The sequence below is a fragment of the Cetorhinus maximus genome, chromosome 26 (assembly GCF_964194155.1).
Source record: "Cetorhinus maximus chromosome 26, sCetMax3.hap1.1, whole genome shotgun sequence".
NCBI classification, from domain to species: domain Eukaryota; kingdom Metazoa; phylum Chordata; class Chondrichthyes; order Lamniformes; family Cetorhinidae; genus Cetorhinus; species Cetorhinus maximus.
In genome coordinates this window covers 17510098-17529001 of record NC_135904.1, presented here as the reverse complement: position 1 = coordinate 17529001, position 18904 = coordinate 17510098, and the positions used below count along the sequence as shown (strand labels likewise).

The window sequence follows — 18904 nt, the reverse complement described above, 5'->3', positions numbered from 1 at the left end:
ATCTCTGTAATCTCCACCCATCCCACAACCCTCAGAGATCTGCACCCCTCAAATTCTGGCCTCTTGTGCATTGCTAATTTTAATTGCTGCACGATTGGCTGTGTCTTCAGTTGCCTAGGCCCTAATCTCTGGAATTCCCTCCCTACACCTGTCCGCCTCTCTACCTTGCTTTTCCCTTTTAAGAAACTCCTTATCTCCTTATGTTGCTTGGTGTCATAGTTTGATTTATAATGCTCCTGTGAAACACCTTGGGATGTTTCATTACGTTAAAGATGCTTTATGTAAGTATAAGATGATGTTGAATAATAGGGTGTTTGCTATAAACTGCGAGCCAGCAAGACAGTCAAAAATGTCTGATAATTAGACAGGTGTTATGAACTATTGTCCTCAAAGTGCTAACCAGTGTGCCTAAGGCATTTATAAATTTGTTTAAACAAATGTCTGGCAGTGAAAGCAAAAAACTGAGTTTAAAGATAATCTAATTTTCCATATGAAAAGGTAGCTGTAGATTAAGATTTCATTATTTCCTTTCAGGATCATTCTTGCTATAAAAATGACAAGTTGATAATTTTATGTGTGTATGAATGTGATATTAATCCTTTGGCCTTAAATTCTGTTTCTGTTGTGGAAATGGATATGACTCTGGGTGATCCCTTTGCTTTATTCATAATATTGCCAGAATTCTGCTATCTGTGATTGCTAGCATTGTTTTGTTGGTCTTATCTCCTTTCTAATTCTTGACAGCATCTTTGAGTGAAAAAGATATCACTGATTTAGGAACATGCGTGAACAGGGGGGGTCACGAGCATGCCACTTCGACCAATCAGGTTGAAGAATCCTCACTGAGACTCATCATGTCTAAACCAGGATGTATAAATAATATTTAATTCAATGGAAAATTGTATACAGAAAGTAGAGAGAGAAAGAGAAATGAGACTAACGGATAATAGAAAGAAAAAGTTATAAAGTTAATTTTTAAGTTTTTAAAATCTCTAACAATTCCAATCTGAAGGAATGAGATTTGCACAAAAATAAATTTTCAGGGTCAGACAGGTTGTTGGGCAGTAATTAAGATTATCACACTGTCTAAAAATTCACTTACACTTGAATGCACCAAGCCTAACTTTCTGGCGTGTTTAATGAGTAACTAGTGTGTAAGTATCACAACTTCATGTCTTTCCTGTGCTTTAATGGCAAATCCCTTGGTGAGATAGATGTGTAACGAAGCTTGTGGAGTAGCAGGGCAAATCGGATAGTGACTTCCTAATTTCTGCATTTAACTACGTGTGTGCACGTTGGAAGCGTTGTCCAATTTGCTCCATAATGATGGTGAGCGCTGATCGCCATACCACAAAACACAGATCTTGTATATACTGGTAGATACTAATTAACAGTTTCATTCAGAAGCCTCAAAGATTGAATATGACACTGAAGTAGAGATTCCATTTTAAGGCTGGATACATTGTAGGGGAGATTTTGGTTTGCATCAGCCATTTGTATACTTGGGAGCATTTGCTGCTGATAATTGGGGCATTTGCTGCTGATACTTGGGGAAGAAATTTCCCCCTGTCTGGGGGGTTGTGCGGGGACGGGTGGGGGCGGGCAAGAGCTCAGAGATCTCCCCGAGGCACAGAAATGGCTCAGGGAGATCGGGTTGACATGTGTAAATTTAAATAAAGGGAAATAAAAACTTTTAAAATGTGTCCCCACTGTCACATGAGCTGGACATGCGAAAGAATTATCTTTAAAATTTTTATTGACTTTTAAAACACTTCATGAAACCTCATCCCGCCCATGGATGAGGTTTCATGAAAAATGCGAAGGCCGCCTGGGCTTTTTGCCTGCCCACCAACCTTAAGGTTGCACAGGCAACTCAGCTAATTGAATTAATGACTATCTAACAGGCCTTTGACAGTTTGGCAGGTGCGCAGCCAACTTAGCTGTGCGCCTGCTGAACTGAAAATCTAAATGACGCGCGGCAAAGTCGGGACTCCCGCCCTACGTCACTGTGCGTCATTTTACGCGTCGGCGAAGGGGCCCCGTCCTCGCTTGCCGACCAGAGAATTCTGCCCTTGGTGTAAAAAAATGGACCAATCTCCCTAACGCTGATATCCTGCACCTTATTGAATATTGAGCATTGAAATTGAGCCAGCCCAAAACAATACAACAATTGTAGCAGTTTCCCCTTATTCATATCCAGGGGATAACCAAAAAATCACTGGTTATGCTTCTGCCAGTAGCACCTATAGTGAGAACAGCCTAACAAATCCTGATTATTCAGTTGTTCTAGAAATAGTGAATTAGTCTAAATTATCAAAACTTGTAGATAACTGAAGATGATACTTCAATTATAAAGTATTATACCTGTTTAATGACCATAAGTAGAAGGATCAAAAATTTTAATTAGAATATTGGAAATCTGGCAATAAACGCATATTGCGTCTTTCACATGGGCTCGACAAGCCAATTAGCTGCCTCCTGTGTTATAATCATTCACGTGTAAGAAGACTTTTCAGAGAGCTTTACAATCAAGAGGAAAAGTATAATTGCACCCTGAGAATGCGGGGAGGGAGGATGGAGAACTGAAGGTGTGGACGTTGTTTGAGTTTTAAACAAGCAGGAAGGGAGGCAAATGGGTTGGGAGCTCTGGATCAAAGAGAGAAGTGTTATATGTTCTTCAGTGTTTTCTTTAGAGAAAATTTAGGGATGGGCTTCTTAACATTGTGGAAGCACCTGTGGTCCATAGAGCTTTACACAGAATCAGCCCAATTAAAGACTAACCTTCAATGTTTGTTTTTTAACAAAAAAAATGAATTACCATGTGTTAAAGTAACTGTTGGACCTTTGTGTCAAGTCTCACTCCAGCTGAAAAGCTACAGCTATCAATGTGAGTCTGATATTTTTTCAGCTGCAACACCTTGACTCTATAGGTTTAGCTCTTGTTGCAGTGCAGAATGTAACTTATCTAAAGCAAATATTTAACGTATCCTTTTAAAAACTGTACATAAAATGTATTTTCATTATACAAGTTTTAAGATGTAAAATTATATTCCTTATTACTGTATAAGAGAGTTGAATGCTGGTTTTTTTTTTGCAGGAACCTTGCCAATCGTTTTGGGGGAGGAAGTGGTGGGGAGGTGGTGGTGGTGGGTGGTGGTGGTGAGAAATGTATTGAAAAACAGGGGTGTGTAACAGAATTGATCCTGTGCAGTTGTGGATTGAGCAGTAAATCTGGGCCAAGAGAAGTATTGTCCTTTCAGAATAATAATTATTGTGACAATCCCCGTAGAGACTAATTACTTCAAATAAATTTGAACGCTGAAAGGATGACGAGGAGATTTCACAAGTTAAGACTTTTGCCCTAAAAAATGGACTTAGAGCACTATTTTCTAAACTATTTGCCTATTTTTGTGGGCAACTTATACTTTAGACTACAGAACAGAATTTTCCACTTTTACATTTAACCCACTTTACAGATACACTTTACACTCCCTTGGGCAGTCACTCGATTTGCCCGGACACAATCCAAAGTGATGCTTAGCTCCCGAGGGTTTACTTCCATTCCTTTCTTTATTTCCCAGCTTATTAACTGTTCAACAATATCTTAGAAACCCTTCCCCTCTCAAAGCCCATCTTCATGGCAACATGAATTACATGAGCCTTGTATCCAGGTAGAAATGCTGATGAGCTATTCTTGAGACTCCAACACACTCTTATCTTGGAAGTAAGTGGACATTTTAAAGCAGAAATGTTTACAATCCAACATTCTCAACACCTTCATGGGACTTTGGAGGCTGGCAGTCTAACCATTGTAAATTTGGAACAAAAACAAAAATACCTGGAAAAACTCAGTAGGTCAGGCAGCATCTGTGGAGAGGAGCACAGTTAACGTTTCGAGTCCGAATGACCCTTCAACAGAACAAAGGAAAAATAGAAAAGAGGTGAAATATAAACTGGTTTAAGTGGGGGGGTGGGACAAGAAGAGCTGGATAGAGGGCCAGTGATAGGTGGAGATAACCAAAAGATGTCACAGACAAAAGGACAAAGAGGTGTTGACGGTGGTGATATTATCTAAAGGAATGTGCTAATTAAGGGTAGAAAGCAGGACGAGCAAGGTACAGATAGCCCTAGTGGGGGTGGGGTGGGGGAAAGGGATCGAAATAGGCTAAAAGGTAGAGATAAAACAATCGATGGAAATACACTTAAAAATAATGGAAGTAGGTGGGAAAAGAAAAATTTATATAAATTATTGGAAAAAACAAAAAGGAGGGGGAAAATCGGAAAGGGGGTGGGGATGGAGGAGAGAGTTCATGATCTAAAATTGTTGAACTCAATATTCAGTCCGGAAGGCTATAAAGTGCCTAGTCAGAAGATGAGGTGCTGTTCCTCCAGTTTGCGTTGAGCTTCATTGGAACAGTGCAGCAAGCCAAGGACGGACGTGTGGGCATGAGAGCAGGGTGGAGTGTTGAAATGGCAAGCGACAGGGAGGTCTGGGTAATGCTTGCGGACAGACCGAAGGTGTTCTGCAAAGCGGCCACCCAGTCTGCATTTGGTCTCTCCAATGTAGAGAAAACCGCATTGGGAGCAACGAATGCAGTAGACTAAGTTGAGGGAAGTGCAAGTGAAATGCTGCTTCACTTGAAAGGAGTGTTTGGGTCCTTGGACAGTGAGGAGAGAGGAAGTAAAGGGGTAGGTGTTGCACCTTCTGCGGTTGCATGGGAAGGTGCCGCGGGAGGGGGGTTGAGGTTTAGGGAGTGATGGAGGAGTGGACTAGGGTGTCCCGGAGGAAACGATCCCTGCGGAATGCTGCCGGGGGGGGTGAAGGGAAGATGTGTTTGGTGGTGGCATCATGCTGGAGTTGGCGGAAATGGCGGAGGATGATCCTTTGAATGTGGAGGCTGGTGGGGTGACAAGTGAGGACAAGGGGGACCCGATCATGTTTCTGGGTGGGAGAAGAAGGTGTGAGGGCGGATGCGCGGGAGATGGGCCGGACACGGTTGAGGGCCCTGTCAACCACCGTGGGTGGAAAACCTCGGTTAAGGAAGAAGGAGGACATGTCAGAGGAACTGTTTTTGAAAGTGGCATCATCAGAACAGATGCGACGGAGGCGAAGGAACTGAGAGAATGGGATGGAGTCCTTACAGGAAGCGGGGTGTGAGGAGCTGTAGTCGAGGTAGCAGTGGGAGTCGGTAGGCTTGTAATGGATATTGGTGGACAGTCTATCACCGGAAATTGAGACAGAGAGGTCAAGGAAGGGAAGGGAAGTGTCAGAGATGGACCATGTGAAAATGATGGAGGGGTGGAAATTGGAAGCAAAATTGATAAATTTTTCCAGGTCCAGACGAGAGCATGAAGCAGCACCGAAGTAATCATCGATGTACCGGAGAAAGAGTTGTGTGAGGGGGCCGGAGTAGGACTGGAACAAGGAATGTTCCACATACCCCATAAAGAGACAGGCATAACTGGGGCCCATGCGGGTACCCATAGCCACACCTTTTATTTGGAAGAAGTGAGAGGAGTTTAAGGAGAAATTGTTCAGTGTGAGAACAAATTCAGCCAGACGGAGGAGAGTAGTGGTGGATGGGGATTGTTCGGGCCTCTGTTCGAGGAAGAAGCGGAGAGCCATCAGACCATCCCGGTGGGGGATGGAGGTGTAGAGGGATTGGACGTCCATGGTGAAGAGGAGGTGGTTGGGGCCAGGGAATTGGAAATTGTTGATATGATGTTCTACTCTTCACCATCGATGATTCCTTCGGTGCTGCTTCATGCTCTCGTCTGGACCTGGAAAAATTTATCAATTTTGCTTCCAATTTCCACCCCTCCATCATTTTCACATGGTCCATCTCTGACACTTCCCTTCCCTTCCTTGACCTCTCTGTCTCAATTTCTGGTGATAGACTGTCCACCAATATCTATTACAAGCCTACCGACTCCCACAGCTACCTCGACTACAGCTCCTCACACTCCGCTTCCTGTAAGGACTCCATCCCATTCTCTCAGTTCCTTCGCCTCCGTCGCATCTGTTCTGATGATGCCACTTTCAAAAACAGTTCCTCTGAGACATGTCCTCCTTCTTCCTTAACCAAGGTTTTCCACCCACGGTGGTTGACAGGGCCCTCAACCGTGTCCAGCCCATCTCCCGCGCATCCGCCCTCACGCCTTCTCCTCCCTCCCAGAAACATGATAGGGTTCCCCTTGTCCTCACATCATCCAACCAGCCTCTGCATTCAAAGGATCATCCTCAGCCATTTCCGCCAACTCCAGCATGATGCCACCACCAAACACATCTTCCCTTCACCCCCCCCGGCAGCATTCCATAGGAATCGTTCCCTCCGGGACATCCTGGTCCACGCCTTCATCACCCCCTACACCTCAACCCCCTCCCACGGCACCTTCCCATGCAACCGCAGAAGGTGCAACACCTGCCCCTTTACTTCCCCTCTCCTCACCGTCCAAGGGCGCAAACACTCCTTTCAAGTGAAGCAGCATTTCACTTGCACTTCCCTCAACTTAGTCTACTGCATTTGTTGCTCCCAATGCGGTTTCCTCTACATTGGAGAGACCAAACGCAGTCTGGGTGACCGCTTTGCAGAACACCTTCGGTCTGTCCGCAAGCATTACCCAGACCTCCCTGTCGCTTGCCATTTCAACACTCCACCCTGCTCTCATGCCCGCATGTCAGTCCTTGGCTTGCTGCATTGTTCCAGTGAAGCTCAACGCAAACTGGAGGAACAGCACCTCATCTTCCGACTAGGCACTTTACAGCCTTCCGGACTGAATATTGAGTTCAACAATTTTAGATCATGAAATCTCTCCTCCATCCCCACCCCCTTTCCAATTTCCCCCCTTATTTTTAACTGTATTTCCATCCATTGTTTTATCTCTACCTTTTAGCCTATTTCGATCCCTTCCCCCCCACCCCACCCCCACTAGGGCTATCTGTACCTTGCTCGTCCTGCTTTCTACCCTTAATGTCACCTATTAGCACATTTCTTAGCTAATATCACCACCGTCAACACCTCTTTGTCCTTTTGTCTATGACATCTTTTGGCAATCTCCACCTATCACTGGCCCTTTATCCAGCTCTACTTGTCCCACGCCCCCCCCCTTAAACCAGTTTATATTTCACCTCTCTTCTATTTTTCCTTTGTTCTGTTGAAGAGTCATTCAGATTCGAAACGTTAACTGTGTTCCTCTCCACAGATGCTGCCAGACCTGCTGAGTTTTTCCAGGTATTTTTGTTTTTGTTTTGGATTTCCAGCATCCACAGTTTTTTGCTTTTATCATTGTAAATTTGGATGCTGCTGTGATTGTCTCCAAGTGTGAACTCCCTACACCTACCTTCCTTCTAAACAACCTTTAAACTTTAATAGCCAAGTCACCCAGGCTGGTTGTTAGGCAGACTTTAGAATAGAGATAAAAACAAAAAGCTAAAAGCTACTGCGGATGCTGGAAATCCAAAACAAAAATAGAATTACCTGGAAAAACTCAGCAGGTCTGGCAGCATCGGTGGAGAAGAAATCAGTTAACGTTTCGAGTCTTCATGACCCTTCGGCAGAACTGAGTATAGTTAGGAGAAAGGTGAAATATAAATAGGTCAGATGATCCCTTCATTTTACACTGGTTAAAGACACAGTCCCAAAACATAACCTTTCAAAAAGTTACAAACTTGAAGAGATGAAAATTGAGTGGTATTACTTTGAATTCAAAAAGGGAAGCAGTGCAGTGCTTTTGAAATTGAATGTCTAGCTAAACTGTATTTCACAAGTATTAATCATTCCAGCTGCCTTCAGACGTGTATTAACCAAATGTAATAGGATATGGCTTTCACCACCTAGCAACAACTTTGTGCGTCTGCCTTCACAACGTCACTTCCTGCTGTTTAGGCAGCTGTGAAGATTATTGTGCTGTGAAGGTCATGTAGATAACATTATGCTCTGATTTGGGTAGTTTGTTTACAAGTATAGCAATTCTGTTAAAGGAATCCAGTGGGAGGTGGGATATGCACCAGTGTTTACAAATGGGAGTCTGAAGTCTTAGCTGCAGTGTAATGGAAATTAGTTAAAGTAATGCAGTTTTTCTCCTCATTACCCCCAATATTTTAATTGCAGTAGGAATCAATGGGTGTTTGAGAGATTATCCACTGTGACTGGATTTTTCCATTTAACTAGTTCCAATTACACTAACTTTAACTTATTGATTTGTTAACAGTATTCCATGCTTCATTTGGTTTCAGCAAATATGGGGACATTACACCTATACTGAGCAAGCCTGACAGTAGCTACATAAAACGAAAGGGGCAGTTAGTTGTGAGGTTTTGGCTTGCATACCAAACTTCCTGCTTGTAATCAACAGTTTGTTTAGCTGTAAGTCAAGACTGAGGCAGACCACATCCCTTGCCATTTTTGTTTAATAACCAGAGTTCTGGAGTTGCTTTTAATGGTTGAGGTAACAACATCTGCATAAAGACCGCTGTTTAAACACTGGACAAAGTGCATTATTAAAACAGTGAAAAGTTTAAAACCGGCTGCTACCACTTATAATCCTTCCATTTGAAGTCAATGCTTATGAACTACTTCCAGAATTTCGCTGCTGTTTTCACTGGCAAGGCTGCAGACCATTGATAGTAACTATAGAAATAATGCATTAATCTCTGCTTGGGGCAGGTGTGGAGACAGTGACAGATGAGACAAATTCACTAGAAGTCACCATATAGAACTAATAAATGTTTGACAAATTGGCATTTTAATTGTTTTGTTACTATAACCTGATTTGCAATTGCAATAAGCCCAACGTTAAAAATTAGAATTGCAGTAAATGTGTATTCTTGTCAGCATGTATGCAAAAGGAAATATTGGCAAATCAATGTCAGCTTCAGTATTAAGAATACAGGAAATGTTCCAAGTTACAAACTTCAAGAGGCCTGTATCATCATGTATGTTGTAGCTATTTCCTCCAAAAATTAATATGAATTACACAAGGACACTATCTCTGTAATTAAAGATGGCATCACTAAATCTCAATGCTGCAGCTGACAAAGATGCTGGAACTCGATTGCTTGAGGGATGGTGACATTAAACCTGATTACAAATCAATCTGAGACCATAAGACATAGGAGCAGAAATTAGGCCATTCGGCCCATCGAGTCTGCTCCACCATTCAATCATGGCTGATAAGTTTCTCCCGCCTTCTCCCCGTAACCTTACCAATCAAGAACCTATCTATCTCAGTCTTAAATACACTCAATGACCTGGCCTCCACAGCCTTCTGTGGCAATGAATTCCATAGTTTCACCACTCTCCGGCTAAAGAAGTTTCTCCTCATCTCTCTTCTAAAAGGTCTTCCCTTTATTCTGAGGCTGTGCCCTCGGGTCCTAGTCTCTCCCACTAATGGAAACATCTTCCCCACGTCCACTCTATCCAGGTCTTTCAGTATTCTGTAAGTTTCAATTAGATCCCCTCTCATCCTTCTAAACTCCATCGAGTATAGACCCAGAGTCCTCAAACGTTCCTCATATGTTAAGCCTTTCATTCCTGGGATCGTTCTCGTGAACCTCCTCTGGACCTTCTCCAGGGCCAGCATATCCTTCCTGAGATACGGGACCCAAAATTGCTCACAATATTCTAAATGTGGTCTGACCAGAGCCTTAAAGCCTCAGCAGCACATCCCTGCTTTTATATTCTAGCCCTCTCGAAATAAATGCCAACATTGCATTTGCCTTCCTAACTACCGACTCAACCTGCAAGTTAACCTTAAGAGAATCCTGGACTAGGACTCCCAAGTCCCTTTGCACTCCAGATTTCTGAATTCTCTCCCCATTTAGAGAATAGTCTATGCCTCTATTCTTCCTACCAAAGTGCATGACCTCACACTTCCCCACGTTGTATTCCATCTGCCACTTCTTTCCCCATTCTCCTAACCTGTCCAAATACTTCTGCAGCCTTGCCGCCTCCTCAATACTACCTGTCCCTGCGCCTATCTTTGTATCATCTGCAAGTTTAGCCAGGATGCCCTCAGTTCCTTCATCTAGATCATTAATGTATAAAATGAAAAGTTGTGGTCCCAACACTGACCCCTGCGGAACTCCGCTAGTCACCGGCTGCCATCCTGAGAAGGATCCCCTTATCCCCACTCTCTGCCTCCTGCCTGACCGCCAATCTTCTATCCATGCTAGTACCTTGCCTCTAACACCATGGGCTCTTATCTTACTGAGCAGCCTCCTGTGCGGCACCTTGTCAAAGGCCTTCTGGAAGTCCAAGTAGATAACGTCCATTGGCTCTCCTTTGTCTAACCTACTCGTTACCTCCTCAAAGAATTCTAACAGGTTTGTCAGGCATGACCTCCCCTTGATGAAACCATGCGGACTTTGCCCTATTTTACCATGCACTTCGAAGTATTCTGAAATCTCATCCTTAATAACGGACTCTATAATCTTACCAACGACCGAGGTCAGGCTAATCGGCCTGTAATTTCCCGTCTTTTGCCTCACTCCCTTCTTAAACAGGGGGGGGTTACATTAGCGATTTTCTAGCCCTCTGGGACCCTCCCTGACTCCAGTGATTCCTGAAAGATCACCACTAACGCCTCCACTATCTCTTCAGCTATCTCCTTCAGAACTCTGGGGTGTAATCCATCTGGTCCAGGTGATTTATCCACCTTCAGACCTTTCAGTTTTCCTAGCACCTTCTCCTTGGTAATGGCCACCATACTCCCCTCTGCCCCCCGACTCTCTTGAACTTTGGGGATGTTACTCGTGTCTTCCACTGTGAAGACTGACGCAAAGTACCTATTCAGTTCCTCCGCCATTTCTTTGTTCCCCACTACAACTTCTCCAGCATCATTTTCCAGCAGCCCAATGTCCACTTTTGCCTCTCTCTTACCCTTTATATATCTAAAAAAAACTCTTGCAATCATCTTTTATATTACTGGCTAGTTTACCCTCATATTTAATCTTCTCCCTCCTTATTTCTTTTTTAGTTGTCCTCAGTTGGTCTTTGTAGGCTTCCCAATCCCCTGGTTTCCCACTGCTCTTCGCCGCATTGTATGCTTTCTCTTTAGCTTTTATGCTGTCCCTGACTTCCCTTGTCAGCCATGGTTAGACCAGTCTAAGTCTTAGTGGGTTCAAGCCTTATTTCAAGACAACATGATCTTGGCTGATATTTGATTGTCTTAAACAAACAGTAGCATCTGTGACAACATTGTACTTCAATAAAACCAAGTGAGGCCTTGTCTACCTTTCATTTTGGAAGTACGAGGGAATGCTCAGTTTTGATATTATAACAGTGGTGAAACTTCAGAAGTACTTCATTGGTTGTAAAGCGCTTTGGGACATCTTGAGGTTATGGATGGCGTGAAATAAATGCATAAATTTCATGGTGTTCTGGGCACCATTTATTCCTTAACCACCACAGCCAAGACTGATTAGCAATAAGATTAATAACCAGTTATTGTGGAACCTTGCTGTGTGTTAGTTGGCTGGTATATGTTTGTTTACAAAACAGCAGTCCCAACAGGCCGGATTTTCGCTACTGAATTAGGTAGCTCAAGTCGGGAAATCACTGACTTGGCATACCTGCCTTGGCTTCAAGGGCCTCATTACACATAATTTACACTCCAGGGGGGTGGGTGCAGAATAGAGTTGGGCCCACCGATCCCTGAAGCAAATCCCAGGCGGCCACGAGGGTGGCTGAATGCTGAGGAGGGCTGGTTTAGTAGGCTTGCCTCGGTTCTCTGGGACTTTTTCCCAGTTGTAACAAAAGCAGTTAGGCCCTCACACCCTCTCAACCCCCCCAGCCCCTCCATGCCAATTCGATACCAACTGATGTTCCCCACTGCCCCCCATGGCCCCTCCTGCCCTCCATGCCAACTCATGCTCCCACCCACCCTCCATGGCCCCTCATACCCCCCATGCCAACTCGCCCAGTATCCACCATGGATAGACCTCAGGAGCCATATGGAGATGAAATAAAATAAACTTGCAAAAATCTGCAATGATCTAATAACCATTTAGCTTTAGATGTACTTGTTAATTAAATTTCTCTGTGCACCTTAAACATTATAAGGCTTAATTGCATTCCTCATAGTGTAAACAATTATGAAATAACTTAACAAGGGGAAAGCACAAAATTGGAGAAACCAAAAAGCTAAACAGCATATTTTGATTAGAAGGGTATGAAATGTTAGACCTCAGAAGTATGTGGTTATAAGGGCTAATGAGTTCCAAGTAAGAACTGGCAAGTATGAGGGAGTCCTCTTCTGTTGCATCTTCTATTGGAACATGTACAGTATGTACTTGTACTGGGAATAGTCAGTTAACACTGCTGATGCTTTCGAGTTCTTAACTCTTTAGTCATTTACAAAGGCATAACAAAATATTTTTCTGTTTTAAAATCTTTGAATTAAGTGGCTGCATCAAAGCTTCCTATCAACCAAAGCATTTGATACCCCAATCAATCATATCTCCATTGCTTGCATTAAGAAGGCAATGTAGTGTTACCAGAAGACTTGAGAAATCTCAGTAGTATGGCTTTTTTGCTTAAGATGTGGATAACATATATAAACTAAATTTTACAATTGATTTCATAATGTAAAACAATAGTAGATGTGTTTGTTTAGACTGAAATTTTGACTGCTTAAAATGACTGCACCTATCAAAAGAAGCAAACATTTCTTTTTATTGGACTTTAGTTGCATTTTAATTGCTTTTCTACTTCAATAGGGGAAAAAACTTGCAATTTCAGCACTTCATTCATGGCCGTCAGCTATACAGCTGTTACTATGGTGCTTCTGATGAATTACAACTTTAGTGTCTTTGCCAGACTGGTACTGCAACTTCTTTGATCTGAAAATTAAAGGGCTGATTAAACTGGATTCGTCCAGTTACATGTGACTACCCTGACTACACTGCTCTTACACAATTTTGGAAGTTTTGGCCAGTGATTATTTAGTTGGCCTCAAAGCATTTAATACAAATTCTAGTGGAAAATAGTCATTTGATTTGATAAGTATTTTTTTTAATCTGTAATTTTTTGTTTACTTTTTGGTAGAGCAATGGGTTTCTAAATTTAGAGCCTTGTTTGTATTCTTTTTGCCTGTAGGCTGTTGGATAAAATCCTCTAAATTGTTGGTCGTAACCAAGTTTATCCCATCGTGAGCTCGCTAGCCTGTTTATTTGCACTTTTTCCTCTGATTTCCTGATGATAATCGCAGTAACATCACAGTGGATTCCTGAAATAAAAAGCAGTTAATAACCCAAGTTTAGTACAAGGGGTTCAGATAATGTCAAACACGTTAGTATATGTATAATAACACCAGTGAAGACACAGAAATAGCAGTTTTCCTCAGGGACTTCGCCTTAAAGCACTCCAAGACTAGGTATAATTAGTTAATACAAATGATTTGTCTTAACTATACCCTGCACTGCACTAGTGTGAATTTCCATTTCCTATACAAGCTGCTTCAATTTGGTGGTGTTTGTTTATGGGTATGCTTTACTCAGACCTGGGCCCATTATGCATTCGATACTTTGTTTTGCTGACCAGTTTTCCCTGCCCCTTCCTTCCCTGAATATGGTTCCAAAGTCACCAAATACCACCTGATGCTTCCAACTTGCCATTATTCATATGCTTCTTGACATTGTGGAGACCGTCATAACCAACCCTGATTCTGATTTTCGCATGTAGGAAAATCTATGTTGACTGATTTCATCTTCCCTTATCCAAAGGCACTATATAACTGCCTACAGCTGAGATCAACTAACTTGGCAAAGACCTGGGATTGAACCTGACCTTCTTTACCTTAATAGCTGGTCTGTAAAATCAATACATTTGCAGAGAGGCTCTTGATTAAGATCTTTACAACAGCAGAAGATTTTTAACTTCTCCAGTGTGCAGTGGCTTTGAACTGAAGTTCCAGATTGAGAGGATAGTGTTGTAAAATGCTGTACCATTCAAGATTCGTTATGTTGAGTGGTTTACAGTCGTCATGTGAGCCATGATTGTATTATAGCCTTATTGCCATTGTTATTGTAAAAACAGGATTAAATTTGAAGTCTTCCAGCCTTTGTGGTTCATTTTCTTTGTGATGTGAAGAAAGCGTTTTCTCAACGTTATCAGCTTCCTTAATTGAATCTGTTTTGCTAAGACTAGAGGGTGGGGTTATTTTGATGGGCATTCTTAATAGATACCATGTTCTGTTGAAGGGTCATGAGCACTCGAAACGTCGCCAATGCTGCCAGACCTGCTGAGTTTTTCCAGGTATTTCTGTTTCTGTTTATGTTTTGGATTTCCAGCATACGCAGTTTTTTGTTTTTATTACCATAGGAGGTTCAACTATTGTGCAGGAAGAAAAATGAATCATTAGTCACTTCTTCTTGAGTTGAGTGCTGTGCCATGTAAGACTTACCATCTGGTTGGTAATTGCTCAGCTTTGGGGAACTGATTTAAGCAACCCGCCTTTGCACATGAACGTAGTTGATTAAAGCCCAATGAAGGGTGGTGAAGGAAGCTTTTTCTTCATTTAAGAATAAATATCAAGCAGGCTTTTGTTTCATTTCATACCCATTAAGAGTTACCTATTTATTATTTTTATATTGGGTAAATAACTTCCATGGCTTTGTGCATTGTAGGAATTATGTAACAAAAAATTGCAAAATACTGCACACGTTATAACTCCTCATTATGTATGGCTCTTTTAAACTTCCAGCATGCATGTCTGGCTCTGGTACAGTATAGTTTAATAAATACACTGGCTCGTTCCTACAATTGCGATTGTGATAAGCTGCTGTTGTACTCTGAACTTTAATTTACCTGTTTGCAGCTGAGAGCAGAGGAGCACTGGCTATTGCTGAGCAGGAAACTATAGTAGAGTTTGGACATTGGGTTTCAGTGTTGCAGCCAGCCAATCCGCTTGCACGGCTGTTGCTATGCTTGCTGTAAGTCTGCCTCATTGCAAAAACAGTGCGTTGCAGAGCGATAGGCTGGAGCTAATATGCACTACAGCAGAACATGTTGTTTTGACCATTGCAGACATCTGGTGCACTCAGATACTGACAGTACAGGCCAGCATTAGCCAGAGGCAACTTCCTTTACTCAAGGAGTCAAACATTCTTTGTTCAAAAAGGAAAATTATGGCTGCATAGAAAAGGTGTGTACTGTGAAGAGTGTTTTTCTACGTTATATTTTCATTGTTTTTTTCAGTTTTTCCCCAGTAACATGTTTGAGGGTGGAACACAAAGAGTGTACACAGAAATGTTGAGTTTTCTCTAACTTTGTTTTTTTGTGTGATTGAGGTCAGTAGATTTATTACGTATGACTCACATTACCATCAATTATCCATAAATAGGAAAGGTTCAAGTTGTTTTCATTATGTTTTATTTGCGTTTTGTAGATCAGCTTTCTTAGATTTCTGCCTGCTGGAATATTTTATCTACAAAAGAATTAACTCCCTCTGAGACCTAGCAAAGCATTATCAAACCATTGTCACTGTCTGCTTTAGGTGAGACACTGTTTATAATTTATGCAAAGAACAGACTAAGAACCTTTGCAAAGGCACCTTCTAGACAGCTTTCTACATTTACATGGCTTCCGTTCTAAACTATGAATTTGACATATTCTCAACCAACCCTGTCTTTGAAACAACTCCCATTTCAAGGTAACAAACTCAACAAGCACCTGCTTTTTTCATGATTTAACTTGCAAATTAGTGGTTTACACACCAGTGTAAATTCTATTAATCCCTTTTGATGTCTCTCACAGCAGTATGTTTTAATTCAAGTGCTGTTTTTTAAGCCGACAAGCACTACTAAGTCAGCTCTTAAAATTTGAACATGCCTAAAACTTATGACTGGTTTTATGACACTAGAAAGAATTTTTTATTTCTTGAAAGACTCAGTCTCTCAAGTCAATTGTACCTTGCTTCACTAACTTTCATGTTGGGGAAGCTACTGTCTGACATTTGACAGCAGCAATCAGGTCAGTCCTTGTGACTGTTCCCCCATGCTCACTGTGTCTTGCTCATGGAAACAGAGTGGTCTTGCTCACTTGCATGGCACGCATTCTGGTGTGCTCTCTTCTGTAAGTGCAGTGCACAGGTTTTTCTTAGAGCTGGTTTTCTCTTTCCTCTGTACCACCTCCCATCCACTTCCACTTCCCAAACCGAACCCCAACAATAAACACACCCCTCCCTCATTTATCAATGCCTCTATTCATTCTCATTGATTTGCGTTTGGCCCTCTTTTCTGTTGCAGCCACCACCGCCTGTGTGTTAGCTCTAATGTCTCTCATTTCGCTCGCTTTCTACCTCTACCAAGATAGCCTCGAATGTTTTTGTAGCGCATGGCCCTTTAAATTTATTTTGCAGCCACATACGTCTTAAAGGGGCTGACCTTGTGTGTTGCCTGTGGGCAGCTGTGCAGCTTAAAAGGAAATATTGAATCCTACCCCCATTTCTCTTCCCCCCCCCCCCCCCCCCCCCCCCCCCCAAATATTCGTCTGGTGCTGAATTGTTAGATCCTGATGGAGATGGGTGGGTGTGGAATTTCTTGCAGCCAGCCAGTCTGCAACTTTTCCGGCACCATCCCACCTCTCGGACCATTCTCCCGTAAGCAAGAGGGGGCGGGTGTGTGACAGGCTACCTGCCCATAAGCAGTGAGTAGCCAATTAAGGCTGTTCAAATCCTGTTCGGACCTATTTTCAGAGGCCAATTCCTTCCTGGAGGCAGCCTCCCAGCGGCAGACCAAGGTGGTGGGGTGGAGGCAGCACTCCAGGCAGGCTTTGAAGCCCTCACAGCCAGTCTGCCTTCAGCTGTAAGCCATTCTTTGGAAGTGATTCCCCTCTACAATGATGGCCTGGATGCGAGTCCATTCTTTGCAAAAAATTAAAAAAGTCAGAGAGGGGGCATCTCAAAATGGAGGTGCTGTCTCTTAGCTGCCTATGATTATTCAGTGCTGGATGGCCTTTTGTTGGCAAGCCTGCTTTCTGTCACTAATTAGCCAGTTCAGGGAAAACCACAGCTGAATATCAGTTTCCTTCACAGTGGATGCTTCTGACCACTATTTGACCCTGACATCAGTGCCCTGAAGCCCGCAGAGAAAATCCTGCCCCTGGTCTGTCTGTGTCGGAGCTCGCTTCCCCCCCCCACCCCCTTATTACTTGTATGTGTCTTCAACCTAATTTTCTTCCTTCCTTTCCTCTGTGCCACAAGCCATGGTAGAAAGCTCCACCTTTACTGTGCACACACCTTTGTTCTTTCCCTTTCATTTTTCCACCCCACTGTCATATTGCAAATAGCCCTGCAGAAGGCCCTTCATTGGCGGAATGCTTCTGAAGCGGATTGTCAATTGGCTTAAGCCGAAGAAACAAAAAATGTTTGTATCTTGTCCTGGATCAAGGGAAGATCTAATGAATGGACTGCCTCATAAATTATTACTTTGTTGCTGCATGTTTTGTTCATAAATGCTTAAAGTCTTGACAGAAATAAAGCTCTCCAATTTATGAATCATTCTAAACTGGGAGGCATTGCAAACAACCAAGAACAGGCTGATCAAATATAAAAGGACCTGGATAGATTGGGAGTTGAGCTGAAATGCCAGTGCCATTAAATGTAGACAAAGTTATAGTCATAAGATTGGCAAAAGAAGAATGAAGATAGATCGCTGAAGCCAGCAGCACAGAATGTAGTGGCAGTAAAGAAAGAAAACAGGACAGCGGCCTCATAACCAGAGGAAGAGAGCACAGATCTGGAAGTGATTAAATTTATACTAGAGTGCTGGACTGGTCCCACCTGAGTGCTGTGTACAGTTCTAGTTACAGTATTGTATTGTGTGAAAGACATCCAGATTTCAAAGGGATTACAGTCAAAGGTAACTAAATTGGTAGTGAAATTGGGCACGTGTTGGCTGAGAGGCAGAAGAAACGAAGAATGTTTACAGTGAAGAAGAGAAGGCTCAGAGTATTCTGGAACCTAAACTTGAATGCTCTTGAATTTTTATTTTGGCGTACTTGGAGCATTGTAGAGGAGGGTAGGGTAAGGTAAGGCAAAAAATTGTAACAAAGTTTTATAATGCTGGGCCACCGCTCCCCTGTTGATGTACTCTCTTTGGCAGGTGGCCGGGTGAACGGGCAGTTATTTGTATCTGATGTCAGAGAAGGAAGCAGGACAGTTGAGAAGATATAATCTGGTGGAATTTGTTTTTCTACTTCTGATGCCACAGGCATATTATAAACCTGCAAGAAGCAACCTCATCGTACAACCAAATGGCAGAATTGAGACCCACCAAATTTGGAAAGGCCAATATTCCTTGAAGCATCTGGTTGTAAAAGGGTAACCTAAAGAAAGCAGCATTCTTTCAGATTCCTTAGCCAGACCTGCCCGAACTTGGGTGCAGTAGCTGGCCAATGCCAATATTTCCTGTTCCTGCACCCAGAGTGTTCCAGTTGCATAAATAAAAGTGAAGGGTATACTCCATTTAAGCAGCAGGAAGCTGTGGAATTCCAGCAGGATCAAAGGTGCCATTGGCCAGCGCACAGAAGTCCCATTCCACCGTTATTTAGATGGTGGAGCAGGATTATAAATTAGCATAGCATGGCCATATATTCTACAACAAGAGGCCAAAGCGCCAATGTAGAAGAAGAGGGAGAATGAAAGAGTTTCTTGGCGTAACAGCTTTGTGTAGAGTGGTGTATTTACTTGTTCTTTCATGTGATGTGGGTGTTGCAGGCAAAGCCAACATTTGTTGTCCATCCCTAATTACCCTTGAACTGTGTAGCTTATGAGGCCTTTTCGGAGGGCAGTTAAAAGCCAATCACGTTGCTGAGGATCTGGAGCCACACATGTAGGTCAGACCAGGTAAAAACAGCAGATTCCCTTCTCTAAAGGACATTAGTGAACCACATGGGTTTTTACG

The 18904-nt window shown here is 42.7% G+C and overlaps 1 protein-coding gene across 3 annotated transcripts in view; it reads left to right on the top strand.

The window, feature by feature from the left end:
* Nucleotides 1-18904, top strand: part of atosa (atos homolog A) — a 90182-nt gene that overhangs the window by 4707 nt on the left and 66571 nt on the right. Inside the window, exon 1 of one of the 3 annotated variants that reach the window (XM_078530259.1) lies at nucleotides 14993-15144. The exons of 1 other annotated variant lie outside the window; for it this stretch is intronic. The gene's annotated coding sequence lies outside the window, so the exon portion shown is untranslated. Of the gene's footprint in view, nucleotides 1-14992; nucleotides 15145-18904 lie in introns of those variants that run through there. One more of the 3 variants, XM_078530254.1, reaches the window with a different exon arrangement.